Here is a 27,659-nt window from a genome sequence, read left to right on the forward strand (position 1 = left end):
ATGAAGTCATTCATGCCATGTCCTCTCCAACCTACAAAAGTTGGATCTTTAGCTATCTACAGAGCAGTGTGGCACTATGATAGGAGTCCCTGCTCTCCCATGCAACTGCTGTTCTGTACTAAACAAAATGATACAGTACGGACCAGCAGTTCCGTGGGGAAGCAGGGACTCCTAGCAGCATATATGACTATGATGCCAGGAGTCCCGACCACATGTACCACGGTCGGACGGAGAAATCCAACTGACACACGGACCATTTTTCACGGTCGTGTGAAACGGTAGAGGCAGAGCGGGGACAGAACAGGGAGCGGATGAGGCCAAGGGTTGGACCAGGCAGGCGCAGCTACCTCCTGCGGCACGGTGCGACAGCGCAACTAGGCAAATCGATTTGTTTAAAAAAACGGAATAGTCAGAAGCTTTGAGGGTGAATTTATCAAATTAATTTGATTAATCGCCCAGCCCTACCTCAATCCAATAGATACTTTGTCATTTTGAGAGATTTAGGGCTCATGCACGCGGAGCCGGTGCGGTGATGCACTCTGTGTGCTGACGTACCGACTAAGTCGGATGCCAGATATATTGAGATATTCCTCCTAAGAGCAGAGCTTCTTTATACCTCCAAAATATGGTGTCGATGGGACTTTACACTTTTTTTTTTATTTTTTTGACGGATTCATACAGAAATCAGTCATTAAAGATCTCCATATAAAATCAAAGACATACAGAGGTACAGTAGAGGCCATATGTCTCTCTACAGGACTATTATAGAAGAGACGTTATACAGTAGTGGGCATAAAATCTTTAATAACTTTTTCTGTTAATCAGCGTCATAAATGGCCTAAACAAACCTGATGTGATACATTGTTCTCACACAACAAAACAAATCCAAATAAGAGGCATATTATTTTTTTTTATGCATTATAGGACATTATCCATAGGGGCCACTATTATAGTAGTTGTATTCTTGTACATAAAGGGGCAGTATTATAGTAGTTATATTCTTGTATATAGGAGGCAGTATTATAGTAGTTATATTCTTGTATATAGGGGGCAGTATTATAGTAGTTATATTCTTGTATATAGGGAGCAGTATTATAGTAGTTCTAGTCTTGTATATAGGGGGCGGTATTATAGTAGTTATATTCTTGTACATATGGAGCAGTATTATAGTAGTTATATTCTTGTATATAGGAGCAGTATTATAGTAGTTATATTCTTGTATGTAGGGGGCAGTATTATAGTATTTATATTCTTGTATATAGGGGTAGTATTATAGTAGTTATATTCTTGTATATAGGGAGCAGTATTATAGTAGTTATATTCTTGTATATAGGAGCAGTATTATAGTAGTTATATTCTTGTATATAGGGAGCAGTATTATAGTAGTTATATTCTTGTATATAGGGGCAGTATTATAGTAGTTATATTCTTGTATATAGGAGGCAGTATTATAGTAGTTATATTCTTGTATATAGGGGGCAGTATTATAGTAGTTATATCCTTGTATATATGGGCAGTATTATAGTAGTTCTAGTCTTGTATATAGGGGGCGGTATTATAGTAGTTCTAGTCTTGTATATAGGGAGCAGTATTATAGTAGCTATAGTCTTGTATATAGGAGGCAGTATTATAGTAGTTATATTCTTGTATATAGGGGGCGGTATTATAGTAGTTATATTCTTGTATATAGGGAGCAGTATTATAGTAGTTATATTCTTGTATATAGAGGGCAGTATTATAGTAGTTATATTCTTGTATATAGGGGGCAGTATTATAGTAGTTATATTCTTGTATATAGGGGCAGTATTATAGTAGTTATATTCTTGTATATAGGGGGCAGTATTATAGTAGTTATATCCTTGTATATATGGGCAGTATTATAGTAGTTCTAGTCTTGTATATAGGGGGCAGTATTATAGTAGTTATATTCTTGTATATAGGGGGCAGTATTATAGTAGTTATATCCTTGTATATATGGGCAGTATTATAGTAGTTATATTCTTGTATATAGGAGGCAGTATTATAGTAGTTATATTCTTGTATATAGGGGGCAGTATTATAGTAGTTCTATTCTTGTATATAGGAGGCAGTATTATAGTAGTTGTATTCTTGTACATAAAGGGGCAGTATTATAGTAGTTATATTCCTGTATATAGGGGCAGTATTATAGTAGTTCTAGTCTTGTATATAGGGGGCAGTATTATAGTAGTTATATTCTTGTATATAGGGAGCAGTATTATAGTAGTTATATTCTTGTATATAGGAGGCAGTATTATAGTAGTTATATTCTTGTATATAGGGGGCGGTATTATAGTAGTTATATTCTTGTATATAGGGAGCAGTATTATAGTAGTTATATTCTTGTATATAGAGGGCAGTATTATAGTAGTTATATTCTTGTATATAGGGGGCAGTATTATAGTAGTTATATTCTTGTATATAGGGGCAGTATTAAAGTAGTTATATTCTTGTATATTGGGGGCAGTATTATAGTAGTTATATTCTTGTATATAGGGGGCAGTATTATAGTAGTTATATTCTTGTATATAGGAGGCAGTATTATAGTAGCTATATTCTTGTATATAGGGGCAGTATTATAGTAGTTATATTCTTGTATATAGGAGGCAGTATTATAGTAGTTATATTCTTGTATATAGGGGGCAGTATTATAGTAGTTATATTCTTGTATATAGGAGGCAGTATTATAGTAGTTGTATTCTTGTACATAAAGGGGCAGTATTATAGTAGTTATATTCCTGTATATAGGGGCAGTATTATAGTAGCTATATTCTTGTATATAGGGGCAGTATTATAGTAGTTATAGTCTTGTATATAGGGGGCGGTATTATAGTAGTTATATTCTTGTATATAGGGGGCGGTATTATAGTAGTTATATTCCTGTATATAGGGGCAGTATTATAGTAGCTATATTCTTGTATATAGGAGGCAGTATTATAGTAGTTATAGTCTTGTATATAGGGGGCGGTATTATAGTAGTTATATTCTTGTATATAGGGGGCGGTATTATAGTAGTTATATTCTTGTATATAGGGGGCAGTATTATAGTAGCTATAGTCTTGTATATAGGAGGCAGTATTATAGTAGTTATATTCTTGTATATAGGAGGCAGTATTATAGTAGTTATATTCTTGTATATAGGGGGCGGTATTATAGTAGTTATATTCTTGTATATAGGGAGCAGTATTATAGTAGTTATATTCTTGTATATAGAGGGCAGTATTATAGTAGTTATATTCTTGTATATAGGGGGCAGTATTATAGTAGTTATATTCTTGTATATAGGGGCAGTATTGTAGTAGTTATATTCTTGAATATAGGGGCAGTATTATAGTAGTTATATTCTTGTATATAGGGGCAGTATTAAAGTAGTTATATTCTTGTATATAGGGGGCAGTATTATAGTAGTTGTATTCTTGTACATAAAGGGGCAGTATTATAGTAGTTGTATTCTTGTATATAGGAGGCAGTATTATAGTAGTTATATTCTTGTATATAGGAGCAGTATTATAGTAGTTATATTCTTGTATATAGGGGCAGTATTATAGTAGTTATATTCTTGTATATAGGAGCAGTATTATAGTAGTTATATTCTTATATATAGGGGCAGTATTATAGTAGTTATATTCTTGTATATAGAGGGCAGTATTATAGTAGTTATATTCTTGTATATAGAGGGAAGTATTATAGTAGTTATATTCTTGTATATAGGGGGCAGTATTATAGTAGTTATATTCTTGTATATAGGGGGCAGTATTAAAGTCGTTATATTCTTGTATATAGGGGGCAGTATTATAGTAGTTATATTCTTGTATATAGGAGCAGTATTATAATAGTTATATTCTTGTATATAGGGGCAGTATTATAGTAGTTATATTCTTGTATATAGAGGGCAGTATTATAGTAGTTATATTCTTGCATATAGAGGGCAGTATTATAGTAGTTATATTCTTGTATATAGGGGGCAGTATTATAGTAGTTATATTCTTGTGTATAGAGGGCAGTATTATAGTACTTATATTCTTGAATATAGGGGCAGTATTATAGTAGTTATATTCTTGTATATAGGGGCAGTATTAAAGTAGTTATATTCTTGTATATAGGGGCAGTATTATAGTAGTTATATTCTTGTATATAGGGGCAGTATTATAGTAGTTATATTCTTGTATATAGGAGGCAGTATTATAGTAGTTATATTCTTGTATATAGGGGCAGTATTATAGTAGTTATATTCTTGTATATAGGAGGCAGTATTATAGTAGTTATATTCTTGTACATAAGGGGCAGTATTATAGTAGTTATATTCTTATATATAGAGGGCGGTATTATAATAGTTATATTCTTATATATAGGAGGCAGTATTATAGTAGTTATATTCTTGTGTATAAGGGGCAGTATTATAGTAGTTATATTCTTGTATATAGGAGGCAGTATTATAGTAGTTATATTCTTGTATATAGGAGCAGTATTATAGAAGTTATATTCTTGTATATAGGGGCAGTATTATAATAGTTATATTCTTGTATACAGGGGGTAGTACTATAGTCGTTATATTCTTGTATATAGGAGCAGTATTATAGTAGTTATATTACTGTATATAGGGGGCAGTATTATAATAGTTATATTCTTGTATAAAGGAGGCAGTATTATAGTAGTTATACTCTCGTATATAGGGGCAGTATTATAGTAGTTATATTCTTGTATGTAGGAGGCAGTATTATAGTAGTTATATTCTTGTACATAAGGGGCAGTATTATAGTAGTTATATTCTTGTATATAGGAGCAGTATTATAGTAGTTATATTCTTGTACATAAGGGGCAGTATTATAGTAGCTATAATCTTATATATAGAGGGCAGTATTATAATAGTTATATTCTTATATATAGGGGCAGTATTATACTAGTTATATTCTTGTATATAGGGGGCAGTATTAAAGTAGTTATATTCTTGTATATAGGAGCAGTATTATAGTAGTTATATTCTTGTATATAGGGGGCAGTATTATAGTAGTTATATTCTTGTATATAGGGGGCAGTATTAAAGTAGTTATATTCTTGTATATAGGGGGCAGTATTAAAGTAGTTATATTCTTGTATATAGGGGGCAGTATTAAAGTAGTTATATTCTTGTATATAGGGCGCAGTATCATAGTAGTTAAAGTCTTGTACGTAGGAGGCCGTACAAGGCCTTGTTCACACCGGGCGGATACGCTGCGTAAAAGCACGCAGCGTATCTGCCCTGTGCGCAGCAGGGAATTCCGGGTGAAAAACCGCACTAAGCTGTCTGAAATGTCGCTGCGGAAAACGGCAGCATTTCCTTCTTGGGATGACATTTCATTAAAGTAGACTGCTGTCTACTGTGATTGGCTGCAGCGGTCACATGGGATGAAAAGTCATCCCAGGAGGCCGGCCTGGAGGAAGAAGCACAGATTTCTTATTTTCTGAATTGGGTTTTTTGCAAAACACAACTGCTATTTGTTGCGGGTTTTACCTCCCTATTAAATCCTGCAACAAATAAGCAGCATTTACGCAAATATTATTGACCTGCTTCGGAATAAAATTCCGCACCGCATGTCAATGTGTGAGCGATTTTTCCTCTCCGTATTTACGCAGCGTGTGGATGACATTTGTTCTCTCATCCACTTTGCTGCTACGGTATTATGCTGCGGTTTTTCCGAAACTCATTCTGTTGCGGAAAATCCACAGTATTTATGCAACGTGTGAACTGACCCCTACAGTATTTAAACAACGTTTAACCAGGATGAACCTGCTATACTCCGAAACAAAAGGCGGGACAAATTGTTTTGTCAAGTTTTGGAATATATAGACTCCTATAATTGCATGCACTTCATCACTCCGCTGTCTGGTGGTAGTTTTTTTTTTTTTTTGCTCACGAATAGAATGCTAGAAGTGCAGTAAAGACTGACACACATGCACAGCGGAAAGATAGAGGGAACAGCAAGACGTAAGGCGTCATTCTGATAATCGTAATATGGTTGTTGTGTGGGTATATTTAGTGCCAAGAAAAGGTCTTGATCCGGACATTTCCCCCAAAGTTATATTTTTTTTAAATAGCTTTTCCTATTTCAGGTATAACAATTCAATTCTGAAATGTGGGAGTAATCTATGGGGTCTCCCTTTAGGGTATGTTCACACTGCCTATTTTCGGCCGTTTTTCAGGCCGTAAACGCTATAAAAATCGGAAGCAGAACGCCTAAAAAAAAATCTTCCCATTGATTTCAATGGGAAAACCGGCGTTCTGTTCCGATGGGCCGTTTTTTTATGCAGCCGTTTTGAATAACGCTCGTGTAAAAAAAACGTCCGCGAAAAAGAGGTGCAGGTCACTTCTTAGGACGTTTTTGGAGCAGTTTTTCATGGACTCTATAGAAAACAGTTTTAAAAACGGCTGTAAAAGACGCTGCGAAAATCGCGAGTGGCTAAAAAAAAGTCTGAAAATCATGTTTCATCATTTTAGGGGACGTCCCTTATATCCAGATTTTTTTCTCTATTGCGATCAGAAGGATAAACCTGCATTTCGTCTGGTTGCAATAAACTATCGGATACGCCGGCGGCAGAATTTGGGCTTGGATACCGATACTTTGTGTAATATTGCGATTCTCGATACCAAAAACAATACTTTGCCAACAATAATAAAAACATTTAAAAAAAAAAGTTCTGATGTGAGGCGCGAGGTGTGATGAATTTTGAACCTCCAGTAATTAACCCCATCATGTTTCTCACATAATAGACAACATTGGGTTAATGGGTGTTACATGATGGGGTTAAATACGATTAATGTGAGGCACCTGGAGGTACTAAATTCATCACACCTCGCGCCTCACATAAAGGCCGGGTTCACACTGAGTTTTTTGCAGGCGGAAATTCTGCCTCAGAATTCAGTTTGGAAGTTTGAGGCAGATTTTAGTCTTCCTGCACGCCGATTTTCACTGCGTTTTTCGCCCGCGGCCATTGAGCGCCGTGGGCATAAAACTCAGCTAAATACGCTTTCTCTGCCTCCCATTGATGTCAATGGGAGGTCAGAGGCGTAAGCCCCCGAAGATAGAAGCGACATGCCCTTTCTCACGCGAGACGGTTTTACTGCTCGCGGAAAAAAAAAAAAAAAAAAAAAGACACATCTGCCTCTCATTGAAATCAATGGAAGGCATTTTCGGGCCGTTTTTTTACGAGTTTTTAGGAGCAGTTTCCGCGTAAAAAAAAAAACTGTGTGATCCCAGCCTAAGAAAGCAGCATTTTTTAAAATATATGGTCAGACAGCCCTGGGGTCCTCCAATAGACCCTGGGCTGTCTGCCCATATATGGTATGTCCCTCGATCGCGTCACAGGGATTCCCCCTTCTCATTTTCCCCTTGAATGCTGCAGTGGTGGTCCGCTTTGATCGCAGCATTCAGGGGAATAGCGGCGGCGATGAAGCTTTTCTGATCTCCGCCGTTAGAGCGGGGCTGCGACTGTGTAATACAACCATTGCCCCGCTCCTGACAACAAGTGTGCGCGCGCAGTCAGCATGATGTGATGCGGGCAGCGCTACACTAATGAGTGGGGTGTTTTGCAGTGCGCCCGCCATGTTGTCTTCAGTGTCGGCGCTCATTAGTGCAGCGCCGGCCGCATCACATCATGTTGACCGCGCGCGCACTTGTCAGAAGCGGGGCAATAGTTGTATTACACGGCCGCAGCCCCGCGCTCATACATTCATGTGTTACAAGGCTAAGCTGTGCGGCCGCAGAGCTCCGTATCGAAATACATGAAATAACGGTATTAAACCGATTGAGGGTGCACGGCATCTAAATCAGTGAAGTGCAGCGACAGTCGCAGCTCCCCGAAAACTTTATCATGATCAACATTAAAAAAATGACAGTGGGGCCCGCGCCTTATACTATGTAGTCAGAATATTGCAAAATATGCAGACATTTATTTTTGCCAATTATTTGCCCAAAAAATTGGGTTCATATAGGACAGGCCACAAAGAGGCTGCCCCCAGATCTAGTCGAGAGGGGGCTCTGAACTGTATGTTTTTATATATGAAAAGTTTAGACATAAAGATATGCAGTAACACCGGTTGTGCAACCATTTTCAAAGTCCCTGAATGCAGCCAGCAGTGTAAAGAATGGAGGTTTTCATTCTGGTTACGTATTGAGCCATATATATGTATACACCCTCTTCTCCAGTCTATATATGAATATACACTATAAGCAAGAGATGATTATTTTTTTTATTTAATAAAAGCAAAAGATACAATATAGACATATACATAACCCAAGCATGTAACCATGGCAACCAGACTGGAAGCCACCATGCTTTATACTACTGCCTGTAGGTTAGCAAAAAGAAGGGATGGAAGGAGTGGAGTAACACAAGACAACAAGATCAGACTACACAAGGTTTACTTGTAGTCTGTTACCATGGAGATACATAGGTCTGCATGGCAGCTGTATACACAAAACGGTAGATTTCTAATCAAGACTTTTTCCAAAGTTTATTTTTTTTATTTTATTTTTTTTAGACACACTGAAGCAATAAAAAATTGGTTGCGAAGTTGGACGTACCTAAATACCGGCACACAAAAAAAACAAACGTATAAATGCGTCAAATGTTAACGTTTTTGTAAAACGCTTTTTAAAAAGAGGTGATTTTCACGCGTTTTGTGCATGTTTTTTGGGTGCGTAATTAGGACTCCCATAGACTATAGGAATTAGGTGCGTTTTACGCGCCAAAGGATTGACCTGATTTTTTTTTTTTTACACAACGCATGAAAAAAAAACAAAAAAAAAAAAAAGTATGTGCTACACAGCACTTTCCCATTGAGGTCAACGGGAAGCTTAAACCATGCTGCGTTCGACGCGTTTTTCGGCACGTAAACCGCACTGAATACACGCCGTGTGAACGAGGCCTAATTCTGACCAAAAAGATGATTTTTTTTTTAAAAATAAAAAAAATCTTTACACTTATTTATCCGTATTTCAGATGATGGGTTTTTTACCGTTGCGCTCGGTTTCCTCCTGGGATTGAAGTCCATTGACAAATCTACATCTTTGTCTCATAAGAACCTTTTCCGTATTTTGAAGCAAAATTAGTGCGCAGAACAGGTCGCCATGGCAACTGAAAAAAGAGCTGGCCGAACCCCCTGACAAACGGAGCATTAACCTGCAGGAAATGATAGAAACGCTGTAAACCTATTAACCCCTGCACGGTCACACCGAATAGCGGCGGCCTGGGAAAGAAGAGTCGATCACACTGCTCTGGAACGCTCGGCCTGCGTCATAGCGCGACACATTAATGGCCATAAAACACGTAAAGGAAACCGGATATAATGTAATCATACGTAGCAGCCTATGATAAAAATGAAATTAATGGGGGGGAAATTTTTGGGGTACACAATATATAAAACTGGGACCATGAGGCCCACCGAGCTCCTGTGTGTTTATACTACAAAGTTCTTCTACGGGACAATAGGTTCAAAACGCGTCATCCTAAGGAGGGTTATGGAGTAACACTAGAGCCCCACATCATTTATGGGTACCGTATTTGGACTTCATACAGACCGTTTTACGCGCCAATATAGGCTTAAAAAAAAAACATTTACTTAAGCTTCTCATTCTCGTTGGTACAAACAGAATTTTTATTTTTTTACGCCAGCGTATTTAAAAAAAAAAAAAAAAAAAAAAGTGTCAGGTCGATTCTTGGACGCGTAAAGCACGCAGAAAACGCACTAAATTCCCATAGTCAACGGGAGTCCTAATTGCCCGTCCAAAATGCGCACACAACACATGTGGAAAACGCGTAAGAGAACGCCTGTATTTTGAAAAGCGCTTTACAAGAAACGCTAGCATGTTTGACACATTTAGGCCTAGTTCACACAGTTTTTTGGCGCTGTTTTTAACGTGGAAACCACACAAAAAAACTGCCGAAAATTGCCTCCCAACTTTCTCTATAAAAAAAAAAAAATTGAGGGTTTACAAAGTGCAGAAATGGGATCCAAGCAAATGTAAGGCCGAATCCAGGTGACCGCAGTCCACGTCGCATGTATTTCAATGGGGCCGTTCACACAGCCATTGTTTCAATAGACCGTGTAAAGGGTCCCTCGAAGAAGAATAGAACGAGTCCTATTACCATCTCCTATTTTCATGGATCCCTCAATAGACTCAAATCTATGGGGATCCGTTAAAACTGGACCCGCACGGGGGCAACCCGGACGTGAAAAACTGCCGTTTTTCACTCGTTTGTGTGAATCTGACCTAAGATAAATGTTGGACGCTGTTCACATTGCATTTAATGTTTACATTGGCACATATGCCGGGAAAATCTGATGTATGTGCCGAACATTTAAGACTCCAAAAAGGTATGAAACAGTATGCCATACAGTTGCATAGTTCGCCTATAGACCGCCATTGCAAAAATAAACTAAAATGAAAAAAAAAATATATATAAATAAATAAAGTAAAAAATAAAAGAAATAACAAATGAATGCTGATAAATCGTAAAAATAAATACTGATACAATAAAAATGAAATACATAATGAAGAAATGATAATTTATGAAAAATAAATAATAAAAACGGTAATAAAATATAAGAAAAAGTATCACGTGATTAGTCGTCGCCTCGAATGGCAGAACTTACAGATCAGACTCGGAGAAAAATATATTACAACATGATAAACATTTGCGACAATGAGACGGAGGCGGGAGAGGAAGCGAGGGGGCTCCGACAAAGCCGAACTGTATAGTCTCGCTCCAGCCTGCGCGCCCTTCAGCCATCACCCTGTCATTACCGGCATTCTAAATCGCACTGGTTGCCATGGTGATGGTCACAGCGCCCGGAGGTAGCAGAAAGCACAGAAGTTGAGAAGTAACAACAGCCAAGCGCTAAGAGAACATTAGACTGGATAGAGGAAGCCGTTCAGGGACAAGTACGTGTCAACCTACCGGAGGTGACGACGGGTTATTGACCTTCGTTGTGATTAAACTGCTCATAAAAAGACATAATTTGGTGGATATGACCAACAACGAGCACTCCATGCTGTCAAAGAGCACCACACCCTCTGCCCTCCCCAATAAAGAGAGTGTCTATAACTTAGTTTCACTGTAAGACAACAGAAATTCCATATCAATTAAAACATCCCTGGTGGTCTAAAGGGTTTTACACTCGGCGATTATCGGGCAGACCAGGGTTCATAGAACGCTCGTTGCTGATAATTACCTTGTGTAAACAGGGGAACGATCAGCAGATGAACGAGCAAACGCTCGATCATCTGCTGGTCGTATCGCTTTAAAAAAGTAAAATATTATCGGTCAGCAGCACATGTGTAAACAGGGAGACGCGCTGCCGACACGATAATGTATGGGGACGAGCGATCCGAGTAACGAGAGCTCGTCCCCATCCATAGCGCCGATCAACGATGACTCCGAATATCGGCCGGTGTAAAAGGCCCTTAAGGTAGTGGAGGGGTTAATGTCACTGGCTCTGGTTGTCTAGGGTGACACCCCATTTCTAGGCGGTCTAGGGTAGAAGAGGAGGTTCAAACCTGGTGGTCTAGAGCACATTACAAAGGTTAATATTCTGTTCCCTGGTGGTCTATGGTAGAAGAGGGGATTTGTATTTTAATCCATGATGGTCTAGAGAAGAAGAGGGTGGTACAGAACATATTAGGGGGTAAAGATTTAGTTCCCTGGTGGTCTAGGGTAGAAGCGGGATTAACATTTTATTCTCCGGTGGTCTAGGGTAGAAGACCGGATTAATGCCTGGTGGTCTAGAGTATATTAGAGGGTTAATATTTTATTTCCTGGTGGTCTAGGGTAAAAGATTGGAGATAATGGCTGATGGTCCAGAGTATATTAGGGAGTTGCGATTTAGTTCCCTGGTGGTCTAGTGTACCTTAAAGAGGTTATTATGTTGTTCCCTGGTGGTGTATGGTAGAAGCGGGATTCATATTTTATTCTCTGGTGGTCTAGGGTAGAAGGGGTTAAAGCCTGGTGGTCCAGAGTATATAGGGGGGGGGGGTAAAGATTTAGTTCCCCGGTGGTCTAGGGTACCTTAGAGAGGTTATTATGTTGTTCCAAAGCTTGATTAATATTTTGTTCCCGGGTGGTCTAGCGTCAAAGAGTGGGCTAATGCCCGGTGGTTTAGAGTACATCAGGGGTTTAATATTTTATTCCCTGGTGGTCTAGGGTAGAAGAGGTGGTTATTATCTGGTGGTTTGCTGCGCACATGGCGGTTAGCTTCCCTTTCTGCTGCCCCATCATTATTAAAGCAGTAGGGGGGGTCTGGTACCACCAGGACCCCTTTGTGACTGCGAACTATAAAACACACACATATAAGTTATAACATAGTCCGAAAACTAACACACATATATATATATATATATATAGATTAGGCCGATTATTACGAATCAAAACTGAAGGGAATGAGAAATATAATTTGTGCCAATCTATCAAGGGGCAACGTGACCCAATTGCTGCGGAGAAGGCGGACAGCCCCACGCAGGATGATTCTAATTAAAAATATGGGTGAAGAGAATTATAAGGAGGCCACAAGGACGTGTGTGAACAGAGGGCGCCGGGGCCGGAGGATGTGCCGGCAGCTGTCTGCAGTGTGCAGGTGGTGAGGTCACGTGACTGCGGCGGGGACACTTATACAGGAGCACTGCCAACAGGGTCCTGAAGGGCCAAACTATCAGGGATGACGGACGTTGAACCATTTTTGTCACATTTGACTTATTCTGTATCAAATACTAGTGACCTCTTATCCTATACTCCAATCACATTCAAAGCAATAGTAAAAATTTGACTTGGAATGGATCTGTGGTTTATCTACAGACATGTCCCATAATGCACTGCTCTCCAGTGACGGGAATCCAGCAGAATTCTAGCTTTGGATGTGAATAGAGCGAGTAACAAAAATAAAACCATAACTGCCGCCAAGTACGTACATTTACGCAATCCTCAATACAAGAAGAAATAATACAAGTAGAGCAATGACGGATCACGTCTGCCACCAAATTCTGGAAATCCTACTGGCGTCCTGTTTATATGGCTGCTAGAAGAAATAATCGCAAACACTGTTGTTGCTTCAGATGTCACCAAGAATGAAGGCTTAAAATTTAATTCCCCCGAAGCACAAACAATCTTCAGAGTGCGAGACGGCAAAAGGATAAGCAGAAAATAAGAAGCGGCAGCGGCTGGAGGTCAGACAGATCAAACGCTGAAATCCCATCATCTAAGGGGATAATATTAGGATGAGAGCAACAGAGGACACGATACAGCGGAGAAAACGGATATATATATATATATATATATATATATATAGAGATAGAGATAATGAGAGAGATAGAGATAATGAGAGAGATAGAGATAATGAGAGAGATAGAGATATAGAGATATAGATGGAGAGATATAGAGATATAGATGGAGAGATATAGAGATATAGATGGAGAGATATAGAGATATAGATGGAGAGATATAGAGATATAGATGGAGAGATATAGAGATATAGATGGAGAGATATAGAGATATAGATGGAGAGATATAGAGATATAGATGGAGAGATATAGAGATATAGATGGAGAGATATAGAGATATAGAGATATAGAGATATAGATGGATAGATATAGAGATATAGATGGAGAGATATAGAGATATAGATGGATAGATATAGAGATATAGATGGAGAGATATAGAGATATAGATGGAGAGATAGATAGAGATATAGAGATATAGATGGAGAGATAGATAGAGATATAGATGGAGAGATAGATAGAGATATAGATGGAGAGATAGAGAGATATAGATGGAGAGATAGAGAGATATAGATGGAGAGATAGATAGATATAGATGGAGAGATATAGAGATATAGATGGAGAGATATAGAGATATAGATGGAGAGATAGAGAGATATAGATGGAGAGATAGAGAGATATAGATGGAGAGATAGAGAGATATAGATGGAGAGATAGAGAGATATAGATGGAGAGATAGAGAGATATAGATGGAGAGATAGAGAGATATAGATGGAGAGATAGAGAGATATAGATGGAGAGATATAGAGATATAGATGGAGAGATATAGAGATATAGATGGAGAGATATAGAGATATAGATGGAGAGATATAGAGATATAGATGGAGATATAGAGATATAGATGGAGAGATATAGAGATATAGATGGAGAGATATAGAGATATAGATGGAGAGATATAGAGATATAGATGGAGAGATAGAGATATAGATGGAGAGATATAGAGATATAGATGGAGAGATAGATAGAGATATAGAGATATAGATGGATAGATATAGAGATATAGAGATATAGATGGAGAGATAGATAGAGATATAGAGATATAGATGGATAGATAGAGATATAGATGGAGAGATATAGAGATATAGATGGATAGATAGAGATATAGATGGAGAGATATAGAGATATAGATGGAGAGATATAGAGATATAGATGGAGAGATATAGAGATATAGATGGAGAGATAGATAGAGATATAGATGGATAGATAGAGATATAGATGGATAGATATAGAGATATAGATGGAGAGATATAGAGATATAGATGGAGAGATATAGAGATATAGATGGAGAGATAGAGAGATATAGATGGAGAGATATAGAGATATAGATGGAGAGATAGAGATATAGATGGAGAGATAGAGAGATATAGATGGAGAGATATAGAGATATAGATGGAGAGATAGAGAGATATAGATGGAGAGATATAGAGATATAGATGGAGAGATAGATAGATATAGATGGAGAGGTAGATAGATATAGATGGAGAGATAGATAGATATAGATGGAGAGATAGATATAGAGATATAGAGATATAGATGGATAGATATGAGAGAGATAGCTAAAGAGAGTGAGATAGATAAAGAGAGATAGAGAGAGAGAGAGAGAGATGACCAGTAATCTAATATATAGCGTGGAAGCGAAGATTTTTGGACCTCTCCCATAATGCTCTGCAAATGTTTGACCTGTAAAATGTATTTCTCCCACTGTTCTAGTACCAAACAACGTGCTGGGATCTGTAGCCCAAAAATTGTATAAATTAACCCCTTGAAGGGGTAGTAACAACAAAAGCTGTATTCTATTGTTCTCTGGTCTGTCCGACTGTGGTGAAGGGTTAAAAACAAAACAATTTGCAATGCCCTAACACATTCACACTTTTAATAATCCTGCAACTCACCAGGAAATTCCACATTACGGCCATTGAGAAACTGTCAGCAAGCATGCACGCTACTGTTTATGGAGGCCGGGTTGGGGCCTATGGAACAGCCGCTCCGGTGTCGGGAGAAATGTAAGGAAATTTTACACAACGGGGCAGATTCAGTGTCCTAGGTGGATAACTGGTGTAAGGCCTCCTTCAAACACACTTTTTGGGTGTTTTAGGCCCTGTTCAGAGTTTTTTGTCGCGGAAACCATGTCGGAAACCGTGGCAAAAAATGAAACCGCCTCCCATTGATTTAGGAAAAACCGCTTGTGGGAAAAAGCGTCATGCTCTTTCTTCAGGCGTCTCAGTCTCTGACCTCCCCTAGACATCAATGGCAGGCAAAGAAAGTGGATTCCGCTGCATTTAATGCCTGCGGCGCTCAATGGCCGCGGCCGAAAAACGCGGCAAAAAGTGAAGGGAGGTCAAAGGCAGATTTTTCCGCCTGCAAAAAAAAGTCAGTGTGAACATCGCCTTGTGTTTAGTAAAATGTAGTGGGTTTTTATGGCTTTTTCGCGTTTTTTTTTTATTTTGTGTCATTATGTACCTGGAGCTTTTATAGTCGTATAGGGAAGAACACGAGGAAAATTCCCAGGAAAAAAAACCCCAAAAACACACTAAACCGAGAGCGAGCTGCATTTAAAAAAAACGAAACAAAAACACCCCAAACCTAAACGAAGTTGTATGTAGTACGTTCGTTTTTCACTATAAACTTTAATGTAACATCTGGCTGCACTAAAAAAAAAATCGTTAAAATAAACATTCAAAACGCCACAAAAATTACAGCAACATGTTGTGTGTGACTCCAGCCTGAAAGGGTCCTGAAAAATATGGAGCAAACCTCAGAACAGCGCCACACTTGTTCACAGGTTGTGCGTAGTATTGCAGCTCAGCCCTATTTACTTCAATAGTGCGGAGCTGCAATACCAGACACAACCTGTGGACAGGCGTGGAGCAGTTTCTAGAAGAAAGCATTAATGTCCTTTTAAACCAGTACAATTTGATTAAGATATGAGAAAAAAAAGTCACTTCAAAAAGTTCTATCTGGTCTGGTTTTGTATTTAGATTAAAAATAAAAATTTATAAAAAATGAATTTATTCTGTCGTACCCACTGAAGCGAGAAGAACGCGGCATGATTGAGTGTCCCTGTGGGGAAAAAGGCCACATACAGGAAAGGATCACGTGTTCGCTTCTGGTTCGTGCTACAAAAAAAAAAAAAAATTGGGACATTACTACAAATCACCGGATGAAACGAGCACTGGCGACTGGGAAGAAACCTAAAAATAGATTGTATGCAATTAAATTATGTATACCTCCTGTCAGCGAGCAAGTCACAAGAGGTAACCGAGCAAACGCGGCAAAACCCAGATGGGCCGGCCCCGAAACGAGGCAAGCAACGAGGAATGACAACCACTTGCTTTTATGAGACGGTGACGAGGTCCATGCCGTCCATTTTCCAAAGCCTCAGCCGTAACAAAAGAGGAAAAAAAAAAAGTTTACCAAAAAAAACAGGAGCTTCGAAATAATCAGCTAAACCCAGCAAATCCCTCAGACGTATTCTCCGGCCCGCTGAGGAGCAACTCTACCACCATGGCCACCAAGTCGGTGACTTGTTCCTTCCACTTCATGGTCTCAGTTGACACTCTCCATACCAGTGTATCAACCTCCACCAACACAGGAAATCATGAGAAGAGAAACCTGGATTAGAGAGAGAGAAGCCCAGATTAGAGAGAGAGAGAGAAGCCCAGATTAGAGAGAGAGAGAGAAGCCCAGATTAGAGAGAGAGAGAGAAGCCCAGATTAGAGAGAGAGAGAGAAGCCCAGATTAGAGAGAGAGAGAGAAGCCCAGATTAGAGAGAGAGAGAGAGAAGCCCAGATTAGAGAGAGAGAGAGAAGCCCAGATTAGAGAGAGAGAGAGAGGCCCAGATTAGAGAGAGAGAGAGAGAGGCCCAGATTAGAGAGAGAGAGAGAGAAGCCCAGATTAGAGAGAGAGAGAGAGAGAAGCCCAGATTAGAGAGAGAGAGAGAGAGAGAGAGAAGCCCAGATTAGAGAGAGAGAGAGAGAGAGAGAAGCCCAGATTAGAGAGAGAGAGAGAGAGAGAAGCCCAGATTAGAGAGAGAGAGAGAGAGAAGCCCAGATTAGAGAGAGAGAGAGAGAGAAGCCCAGATTAGAGAGAGAGAGAGAGAAGCCCAGATTAGAGAGAGAGAGAGAGAGAGAAGCCCAGATTAGAGAGAGAGAGAGAGAGAGAAGCCCAGATTAGAGAGAGAGAGAGAGAGAAGCCCAGATTAGAGAGAGAGAGAGAGAGAGAGAAGCCCAGATTAGAGAGAGAGAGAGAGAGAGAGAAGCCCAGATTAGAGAGAGAGAGAGAGAGAGAAGCCCAGATTAGAGAGAGAGAGAGAGAGAGAAGCCCAGATTAGAGAGAGAGAGAGAGAGAGAAGCCCAGATTAGAGAGAGAGAGAGAGAGAGAAGCCCAGATTAGAGAGAGAGAGAGAGAGAAGCCCAGATTAGAGAGAGAGAGAGAGAAGCCCAGATTAGAGAGAGAGAGAGAGAAGCCCAGATTAGAGAGAGAGAGAGAGAGAAGCCCAGATTAGAGAGAGAGAGAGAGAGAAGCCCAGATTAGAGAGAGAGAGAGAGAAGCCCAGATTAGAGAGAGAGAGAGAGAAGCCCAGATTAGAGAGAGAGAGAGAAGCCCAGATTAGAGAGAGAGAGAGAAGCCCAGATTAGAGAGAGAGAGAGAAGCCCAGATTAGAGAGAGAGAGAGAAGCCCAGATTAGAGAGAGAGAGAGAAGCCCAGATTAGAGAGAGAGAGAGAAGCCCAGATTAGAGAGAGAGAGAGAAGCCCAGATTAGAGAGAGAGAGAAGCCCAGATTAGAGAGAGAGAGAAGCCCAGATTAGAGAGAGAGAGAGAAGCCCAGATTAGAGAGAGAGAGAGAAGCCCAGATTAGAGAGAGAGAGAGAAGCCCAGATTAGAGAGAGAGAGAGAAGCCCAGATTAGAGAGAGAGAGAGAAGCCCAGATTAGAGAGAGAGAGAGAAGCCCAGATTAGAGAGAGAGAGAGAAGGCCAGATTAGAGAGAGAGAGAGAAGGCCAGATTAGAGAGAGAGAGAGAAGGCCAGATTAGAGAGAGAGAGAGAAGGCCAGATTAGAGAGAGAGAGAGAAGGCCAGATTAGAGAGAGAGAGAGAAGGCCAGATTAGAGAGAGAGAGAAGGCCAGATTAGAGAGAGAGAGAAGGCCAGATTAGAGAGAGAGAAGCCCGGATCAGAGAGAGAAGCCCGGATCAGAGAGAGAAGCCCGGATCACAGAGAGAAGCCCGGATCACAGAGAGAAGCCCGGATTATAGGGAGGGTAACAGCGGCAATTACCCAGCGGACCGTCACCACCATCAAGTAGTATCCAGACACTCCCAGGAGGAGCAATACCTAGAGAGCTCCGATGCCCAATCTGCCTGCGCCGCTGTCCAACGGTCAAACATTCATATGCATAGCTATGGGTAGAGGGAGATAAGCGGCTGCCAGACACCTCCACTTACCTCTGAGGGAATAGAGGATAAAGAATCTTAATACGCAACATCACGGGACTATTGGGCTGCCCCCATACACACATGAATGCTGGATCCGGTCAGAATTGGTGGGCTCTGCTGACAATCTTACTGGGAAGTAGAACCCCACCCAAACATTTTGCCCAAGAGCTTCCGCCAACTTTAGGGCCTGAGCGCACTAGACGGAGTGAGGTCATCGTTGATGCTCCGTCTTTCGACACGTCTATGTTGTGCCGCCCACGTGTAAGATCCTGTTCAAGTTGTGGCAAGTTTATGAAATGCAGCAAAATATGTTGTAGATCGACTACGTTCATAATATACAACCAAGGACCTGCCGGGAAATGTCTCCCACCACAGTCTGCAGCAGGGTTCCCAATCCTACTACCATAGAAGAAGCCCTGAACTAAGTCTCCACTCCCGGGGAACCCTGCTCCCATTACTCCCTGTAGGGCCATATTAGGGTACATACACAAATGCCATATAAAACCTGCCGCAGAAATAGCGCGAAAATGCCACGTGTGAACATGCCCTTGAGGTACTGTAATATGGCGGTCATAGAATTCTATAGGCCCATATCATACGCCTCCATGTGTACCCGATTTAAGGGGGATTTTATATTTCATGGAATCCTTAAAAAAAAAACAAAAAAAAAGTCCCCCTATTTTTGCATCGTACATTTACGTTCCTGTACACTGCCGTCAATATACAATGCAGGAATGACAGACTCGGGAGCTTAGCCTGCGCCATCAGCAGTAGTGCCAGCTGTCAGCTAACTCCGATCCCAACCACTAAACCCTTGAGATGCCGCGGTCAATAGCACCTGTGGCACGTAAATGTGTTTTACAGAGGGAGGTGACTTACAGAGACCACCAGTGCCCCCATGACACGATCACGTGGTGCCGATTGTTTTTGCCTTGGCAGCCGGGGTCCTTAGGAAAGGCCTAATGAGCTGCCTGTCAGTATAACACTGACAGGCATAACAACGGAGTATTACAGTGTGTTATTATCCCGCACAGTGTACGTTGTAAACAAAAAGACCTAAAAAAAAAAAGGCAAGAATTTCTGTTTTTCTGCTTCCTTAAAGGGGTTTTCCATTAAGGACACAGCTTCATAGAACGAGAATGAAGCGATGGTCGAGCAAGCGCAGTTCACATAGGGCACTCGGGGACGATTGTTCTCAGGATCGGTGGGGTTCCAAGCGGTCAAACCCCCACAGTCAGACATTTATCACCTATCTTGTGGGTAGGTAATAAACGTAAAAAAAAAAATATATCTTTTAAAGAGGTCTGTGCCATGAAAAACATTTATGATCAATGTACGATCGCTGCGGACCTGACCTTGGGACACCCAGCGATCACAGAGATCGTGTACCCAGTCTGAATGGAGCGCTGGTCAAACGTGTGCTCTCCTATGGATAGGTGATTATGTTTTTCGTGGGACAACCCCTTTAAAAAGGCCCAAACTATGCCGCGCCCTTAAAGGAGTTCAATAAAAACAATAAATACGTAAAATCACACACATCGCCTCATAAAACCCCTCAGATCTTCTACAATTCCCTCTCGGCAGTTAAATCCTTTCATACAAAAATTTCCAAATAAAGACCCAAACACAGAGAAAAAAAAAAAAAAAAAAAAAAAAGCTGGAAATGTCATCAGAATGAGCTCGGGCGCGTCCAAGAATGCGTTCCATGACAAGCAGCTCTCGTCGAACGCGCACAGATGAGTGGCGGCAACGCGGCTCCGACACTCCAGAGAACACACCACGCAGCCAGAGCAGAATATAAATGAAGGGAGGAGACCCCAGAACAAAGACGTACAGCAAAAATAAACAGCTGGAGGGTATTCAACGTACATCAAAAAATGCTTACACATAGTGCGCGCTTATAGGTCACATATATGTGTATGGAGTATAAGAACGAGTATCCGGGATCATATTATGAATAGAATGCTAAATTGTAGTGAAAACTGACACACTGCACTATGAAGCGAGAGGAACGAAAGGGCTTATTCAGACGAACGTATAAAGTGTCTGTGTGACGGACATTTTTTTTTTTTTTAACGGCCATCACACGGCTGCATCTATTTCTATGGGGCTGTTTAACAGAGCGTGTGAAGGCCCAGTGAAAAAATAGGACATGTCCTACTTCTGTCCGTTTTCACAGATCCCTCAGTAGACGCCAGTATGAGGGATCCGTAAAAACGGGTCCCGCAAGGGTGCGAGTTGGACATGAAAAACGTCAGTTTTCATGGCTGATTTCGCACACGTCCGTCTGAATGTAGCCTTAGGCCCTGTTTACACTGAGTTTTTTGCAGACGGAAAAATCTGCCTGCACTCTTTGCGGAATTTTTGTCGACCAGGGCCATTGAGCGCCGCAGGCAAAAAACGCAGCAAAAACTGCTTTCTCTGCCTCCCATGTCAATGGAAGGCCAGAGACGGAAACGCCCGAAGAAAGGGCATGACGCTTTTTCCCGCAACCGTTTTTTTCCCTCTTGCATGAAAAAAAAACGCCTCCACCTCCCATTGAAATCAAAGGGAGGCGTTTTCGGTCATTTTTTGGCGTGGTTAGACGCTCCAAAAAAAAAAAAAAAACTGTGTGAAGAGGGCCTAACAATGCTTATTTTTTTCGGGTTGGAAATTTGGATGACAACCACTAAAGTCTCTCGCACGCGACCGTTGTGCCGCTCGGGCAGTTTTTGACGGTATCCGAGTGGCACGTGATAGTCTTCACGGATCCATTCACTTTAGCGTGTGAATAGAGTCCGTGAAAAATGGTCCGAGTCTCCGATCCAAGGAGAGATAGAACATGTCCGATTTTTCCTCGGATCACTGACGGGACTCGGACGGCGCACTCGGTCGTGTGCTTGAGGCGTAAGGGCATTGAGATAGAAGACATTTTTCAGTTATGTTACCCACTTAAAAGGAGACCAGGATAAATGGCAGAAGTTGGTTGCACTTAAGTGGCATCGGGAGAATTCACATCGCCTTCGCAGCGTCCGTCTATTGTATGTCCCACGAAAGCTACCCACGCATACGCCAAACGTATCGATAGGCCTCCATTCACCAGAAAGAAGCCAAAAAGAGTGTCTTTTTGGCCTCAGTCGGACCGGTATACATCAGTATTCCTTTTTTTTCTCAATTGTATGTAAAGCGTAGTCGGGTGCGCTATTCCATACAGAGGCATGCAGCAAAAAAAAAAATGATACCGCGCAGCATACGTTTTTCCAACTAGGAGTGATGACTGACAAACGACGGATGAATATTTTTTAATATGCAATTCAATGCAATCTGATTGGTGCAGTTCGGTTATTAATGGTACATTGACGACATACTGGTAACAGCGGGTGCTCAGCAAAATGGATTTAATTAGGCCTCCGAAAAAAATGCCAGATTGGTGGAGAAAGGAGCCAAATACGACAAACACACAATGAAAAGGACAAACTAAAGTGTGAAAACGGTGATAAAACATAGAAATCTTTTTGGAATTTTTTGTTTTTTTTTCTAAAATCTCATTTACTTTTATGGAATATCTAAACACCGATTGCGGGAAGGCAAATAAAAACCAAACATATCGCTGTTTTTATAAGTGGTTTTCTATGGCATTTTTTAACCCACTGCAGTACAACGGAAGGACAAGCCATAAAACACCAGGGATAGGACATGGCATGTTAGAATAAACCAGAATAAAGTATTAGGTAAACAGTTTTTCATAAAATCTTGTTGACTCCCATCGCACCTCATGTGGTGGTCCCATGTTCAGCTACAAAGTCCAAACGAGGCCTTAAAGAAGACTGGTCACCTCTCCTGACAGGTCTGTTTTAGTAAATACTTGTATTCCCCATGAAATAATAATTCTGGAACATCTTTTCTTAGAACTCTACGTTGTGCCGTTCCTGTGTTATTCCTCCTAGAAATGCATAAATTGACACCTGGGTGTTACCAGTTGGGGGTGTGTCCCTACACAGACTGACAATGTCCAATCAGTGCTGACAAACGGAGACTGTGTAGGGACACGCCCCTTTGACAAGAAGAATGTCAATTTATTCATACATTTCGAGAAGGAATAAGGCCGGATTCACACGAGCGTGTTCGGTTCGTGATATACGGTCAAGCATGTCGGCGCATTTCCCGGACCGAACACAGTGCAGCGAGCCGGGCTTCTAGCATCATAATTATCTATGACGCTAGGTGTCCCTGCCTCTTTGCTGAAGTACTGAAAACATTATTACAGTAAGGGACAGTTTTCACGCAGCGAGGCAGGGACTCCTAGCGTCATAGATAACTATGATGCTACAAGCCCAGCTCCCTGCACTGTGTTAGGTCCGGGAAATGCGGCCGACATGCGGACCGTATATCACGGACTGAACACGCTCGTGTGAATCTGGACTAACCGGGGTACGGCACATAGCAAAGTTCTAAGAAAATATGTTCCAGAATTGTTTTTTTCACGAAGAACACAAGTATTTACTAAAATAGACGTGTCAGGAGAGGGGTATATGCTGCTTTAAATCTGCTAGGAATGTCAATAAAGTTTATGATTTAAGCAGAGCCTCTAAGGGAACCGCCATGGGGTCATCATACGCTCCAAAACACACATTCCAGACAGGTGATGTATGTGGAAGCATAAGACAAGGTAACACTCAGAAACCCTCACATCTCCTCTCACCTACACCGGCTCTTGTGTATAAAAGTTCCAAACTGACACACATGGGGTAAAAAATAAAAAAAAACATAACACGCACCATATATATATATATATATATATATATATATATATATATATATAGTTGTACTCGTGCAACCTCTTTTTTTTTAATTCTTTTAAAGAAGCAGGGTAAATTTGTCAGACAGCTGCACTTTATATAACCTTTCATACCCCTTCTTAGGAGGTTGTCATAAGGTATCACAAGGGCAGGGGTGTAGCAGACATTGGCACGATGGAAAATGCCAAAACAACATAAATTACACACACACATATATATATATATATATATATTTATTTTTTACTGTTGTAATAGAAACCTAAAGTGACAGTAAACAAAGCTATAGTTAAGAGAGTCCAATATTATTGTGCATGACTCTTTAATAAAACCCATTGTCTACAAGTAAAGTAATACACTTGGTGCGATAACCATTTATGAAACCCCTTATTTCAGCACAGAGGCCACAAGGTTTTGTAATTTCCCTCATTACCCGGTAGAAGTCAAAGCTTTAGAATTTTTATGTTATAGTTAAAGGAATTTATCACAAAGTCACAACTTTTTGACCCCAGATGCCAGGATGTAGAAACGCTAATTGGCCGAGTTAATCGAAAACAAGTCTATGCTATAGAAAGAGAAGAGTTTCCCTTTTTGTTGACTAGCCACTTGGTTTTGTTGTCAGCCTATTGAAAAGGGTATGATTTTGGGGGTGAAGGTCTACTGGGGAGAGTGTAATTTCGATGGAGAGGTCTACTAGGAAAACTAACGGCTTATGTAATGTCTTAGGTCATCAACTTGGATCCTCATAATTTGACGCCCATTATCCCCATCATAGAAAGGCATTAAAAAATGGCTTCCTCTTTACAGTAGACCGAACACCCAATAACATCATCCATGACTCTTCCTAGTAAACACAACACCCAAAAACATCACTTGTCATGGTGTGTAGGACCATGAAGTCTAGTGTTGTTTTTGTGTGTTGGATCTACTAGAAAGAGTCATGGGTTAGGTTATTAAACGTTGGGTCTACTGTGAAGAGTAAGCCATTTTTAACCATCCTTCTATGATGGAGTCAAATTAAGAGGATTCAAGTTGTACCTGCCCCGATGATGACCCAAGACTTCAGTAGACCTGCACCCCCAATAACATCACTCGTCAGCCTTCTCTGTAGAGCAGACGCCCATTAATGCATTGGGAAGGCGGGGGGAAAAAAAAAGGGAATTATAAGACCCATAAACAGGCCGAATTTCCATCTATTCCAGAAATTATATAAAGGCCTACAATTTATAGGAGATAAAATGAAGTGAGCATATAAAACTATGGAGGATTTACAGTCTTCAGCCTGTTTTACCCAATACTTCCAAACTAGAGAGTTAAAGCAATGGCCAACATGAAGGACCCCCCTTAGGACACATTCCTTAATACCGACATGGTTAGAGGCAAAAACAGTGCAAGAAGGCCCTGGGCTGAGGAGAAGGAGACACATTCAGACATCGTTACATAGACTTCTTCTGGTCCAAAAACATTCAAAAATAGTCTCAAACGCAACGGTGGCCTGGAATCGTCCAAAAGATTCCAAATCCTAGAACATCAGGCCAGTATTAGTCGCCAAACCGGGAAGTAACGCTCTCCAGAATGGACAATAATTTATATATAAAAGAGTCTCCTAACCATGACCTTACCTTAGAAGACAAATCAGGTCAGCCGTCAGTCCTCAAGTCCTGTATTCCATAAAGAACCATCTGTAGGAACCCCGTTCTTCTCACCTGGAGGAGTACGTAAGAGTATGAGTCCTTTGCATTATTTTATTGTAAAAGTTACATTTCCTATCCTACTATGAAGACTACGACAAGTGAAGAGGTTCCAAAGAAGAAAAATGGAGTCTCAGAACGGACTTATGTGGATACCACCCCACCCGTACATCCGAAGACTGCTTGGTCATCCCATCCCCTTCTCGTGCCCATCCTTTTTGGCACATGGAAGTGGGATACTATGCAGGTCCTCTCTGCCCATTGGGTAGAAGTAGTATGCGAGGCCTTCTTATTCACTGGGACCCATGGTAATTATACCTTCTCATACATTGATCACGTTGTCCAGTGAAACATGACGAGTAAGTAAACACAGATACTTGCAGGTTAAAACGTAAACAGGTTGTACAGGATTGGAAAAACAGAGCTGCTTTCTATTAGACACAGTGCCACACCTGTAAGTGGGTCGTGTCTGGTATTGCAGTCCAGCTCCATTGAAGTGAATGAGGCTGAGCTGCAATACCACACATGACCTGTGGACAGGTGTGGCGCCGTTTCTGAAACATAGCTTCAATGTTTGTCTTATACTGTAAAACCCCTTTTAACATTATTAACATCCCCAGAACTTCTAGAGTTAAGTACCGAACACAAGCCTTGCCATACGGGGGATGATGCGTGGGCTTTTGGGGCAGGTCCACATTCATTTTCTTTGAGGAGGAAGCCAACAGCTCACTTTTTGTCTCCGATTCAAAGAGAAAACAAAGGTCACATGACTCATTCTGGAATCCTGGCTTCCAGGAAAATGTAACACTAGGTAATTCACCAGAATCCAACCAGTTTGTGGAAATAGTAGAAGAAGGACAGGACTAGACGGAGACTTGTGCTACAAGATCCCAGGAGCCACTTCAGACAAACCATGAAACCTCCAAGTAATTCAAGGTGTTGGGTTTATTTATTTTTTACAAGGCCGATGTACATTACCCGATCACCGAACCACGGCAAAAGTTGCAGTATAATTTAATTCAACCGAGCCAGGAGGCGGGGCACTGAAGAAATTAACATATTTGGTGCTTCTAGTGGTAAAATACGGTACTGCATCTGATTTATATGTCTAAACTACAATAAAATTTGATATGGAGAAAGACCCCATAAGTACGAGGTGTTTATATTGTACAGGGGACCATCCCCTTATGTTGGCAGCGGGAATAGAAATAAAGCTGCATGAACCCCGTCACCCAGTCTGCATCAGCCACAGTGCAGAGTGATACAACAAGGGGAGCTAGGCGAGGACAGGGTAAAGTGGAGATATTATCGGAGACCCAACGATCAGCAGGTTACTCCCTACCGTACGGATAGGGGGTAACTTGTAACCGGAACACCCCTTTAAAACTCAGAGCAAGTCTAATTATCTGGGGCAGTGAGTTCCATAGGATGGGTGCAGCGCGGGAGAAGTTCTGCACAGGAGTGAGAGGGTGTAATAAGAGGGGGGTGAGAATTATAGATCGTTGGTGGAGCGAGGGCGACAGGTGGGTTGGTAGCTGAGAGGAGATCGTAGACGTGGGATGGTGCAGGACCGTGGAGAACTTTGTAAACTAGGAGGAAAGTTTTGGATTCTACAAGAAACAGATAACCAGTATAAGGGCGAGTCCACACGTGGAATAAATATTGCAGATTTTCCGCAACTTATTTCATTGCGGAAAATCCGCAGCATAATACAGTAGCAGAGGAGTGGATGAGATTTAAAGAAATCCCATCCACACTCTGCGTACCGGATACGCGGAGAACCCGCAACAAAAACTCAAGCATTGCGACTTTTGCGGCGGGATCGCAGCGATTGTGCCGCAAAAATCTCAACTTATAAAAAAAATACTTCTGACGGTTCTCAGGCCGGCCTTCTGGGATGACATTTCATTACATGTGACGGCCGCTGCAGCCAATCACAGGATGTAGCGGTGGTCACATGGGATGAAACGTTATCCCAGGAGGCTGGCCTGGATGACTCTTCATCCCAAGTGACCGCCGCTGCAGCGGTCTCCTGGGATGAAACGTCTATAGTTTTCCGCAGCGGACTTTGTGCGAAGAACACAATTCGGTGCGTTTTTTTTGCCCGGAATTCCCCGCGGACACCCTGCGTATACCTGCCCCGTGTGAACTCCGCCTAATAAGTGAGTGTAAGTATAAGCGCTGGACAGCGACATCCCGCCGGCTGCTGGGTTCATGATGGATTGAAGCGGAGTCCGTTTGTTTCGTGAAATACAGATTAATAGTGAGTTACAGTAATCTAGGTGAGAAAGGATAAGGGTCTGGATCAGTGTTTTACACTTTGTTGTGGTAGTGGTGAGCTAGGGACTGATAAGAGAGAGCGGAGTTTTAGGTCAAGGCAACAGGATTGGGCAATGGATAAGGCCCCATGCACACAGCCGAGCCCGTAATCACGG

The 27,659-nt window shown here is 41.1% G+C and overlaps 1 protein-coding gene across 2 annotated transcripts in view; it reads right to left on the minus strand.

Annotated features, from left to right (window-relative positions):
• The window catches only part of PTPRA (protein tyrosine phosphatase receptor type A), a 175,028-nt gene that overhangs the window by 71,336 nt on the left and 76,033 nt on the right, over positions 1–27,659 (minus strand). For both annotated transcript variants that reach the window (XM_075855851.1, XM_075855841.1), the window contains exon 2: positions 25,156–25,239. The gene's annotated coding sequence lies outside the window, so the exon portion shown is untranslated. The remainder of the gene's footprint in view (positions 1–25,155; positions 25,240–27,659) is intronic.

The sequence above is a fragment of the Rhinoderma darwinii genome, chromosome 1, assembly GCF_050947455.1.
Source record: "Rhinoderma darwinii isolate aRhiDar2 chromosome 1, aRhiDar2.hap1, whole genome shotgun sequence".
In the NCBI taxonomy this organism is placed as follows: domain Eukaryota; kingdom Metazoa; phylum Chordata; class Amphibia; order Anura; family Rhinodermatidae; genus Rhinoderma; species Rhinoderma darwinii.